The following is a 1,163-nucleotide window of genomic DNA, read 5'->3' on the forward strand; positions in this document are numbered from 1 at the left end:
GCAGGTCAGATGGGCTTAGTAGGGCTCGAACCTACAATATCACCGTTATGAGCGGTACGTTTCAACCAATTAAACTATAAGCCCAATCGGATATCTACATGCCGGGAAGAGCGGACAGAAAGAGGAGACCTTTGCCCTATCCCCTTCTTCCTCTTCCTGGGGCCCCGGAGGGGTTCTTTGGCAAGCCCTATTAAAGAAGCTAAGTGACTTTTGTCACTCAAGTAGTGAGTTTGAGAGTGACCATTAGGGCGACCACTTGTACTTCTAGGCCTTGGCGACCTATATGTTATGCAACACAGCTTCACTCAATTCAGTAAATCAATAGTTCAAACCAGCCCACTAATAGCTTAGATAGTGGCCCTTCCACTTTGGTATAGTTGACCCTACCTATTGACTCAAGGTTCATAGGAAGGGGTAACCCAGACGTAGTGGGATGTAGGCTTCAGTTGTTTTGGTACTTTTTCACTACGTCTTATTATTTGTTTTGTAACCGGCTTTTCACCGGTAGGTCAGTAGGCCTTTTAGAAGGCGAACAAACGAAAGTTCTCCGCGGGCGCTAGCGCTATCTTGTTTGCTTTTGTCAACAGAAGTTGCGCGTAGCGCCAACTAACTGATAGCTGATAGAGCGCGGAGCCCCTTCTCTAAGCGAGCAGAGCCATTTCTTTCTACTGTCGTCAAAAGAAAAAGAAAAGTACTAAAGGCGAAGGGCATTCTGTTGTACAGCTACTTTGGTATAGTTACAAAGGTAACCGGTAGGTGACTGTTGAATCGACAGTAGTTACGAAAGGGGGAAATAGCTCAGTTGGTTAGAGTGCTGGTCTGTCACGCTAGAAGTCGCGGGTTCGAACCCCGTTTTCCTCGCCTGATCTTCCTCTTCCTGCCCGACTCATTTTGAAAACACTAGAAGTTGCTGATCCCAGTGTAGCATTCAAGACAATTGTACATTAAAAGGAAAACCAATAGATTTATAGGATATCTATCTAAATACGGCTCCTATCGTAAAACATGGGATCAACTAATAATATATACCAACGCTCTGTCCCTAGGAACGTGATGCTTAGGTGCGAGGTGAAACACAAGCAGGAGATCAAGAAAAGAAATCATACGGATTGCAACCTGCAGATGAAGAATCTGCTTCATTGTTCCCACCATCTATATCAGAT

The 1,163-nt window shown here is 45.0% G+C and overlaps 1 non-coding gene across 1 annotated transcript; it reads left to right on the forward strand.

Annotated features, from left to right (window-relative positions):
• Positions 1-787: 787 nt before the first annotated feature.
• Positions 788-861, forward strand: TRNAD-GUC (transfer RNA aspartic acid (anticodon GUC)). The gene has a single exon. It is a non-coding gene; the product is annotated as a tRNA-Asp (tRNA).
• Positions 862-1,163: the final 302 nt, after the last annotated feature.

The sequence above is a fragment of the Triticum aestivum genome, chromosome 6A, assembly GCF_018294505.1.
Source record: "Triticum aestivum cultivar Chinese Spring chromosome 6A, IWGSC CS RefSeq v2.1, whole genome shotgun sequence".
In the NCBI taxonomy this organism is placed as follows: Eukaryota; Viridiplantae; Streptophyta; class Magnoliopsida; order Poales; family Poaceae; genus Triticum; species Triticum aestivum.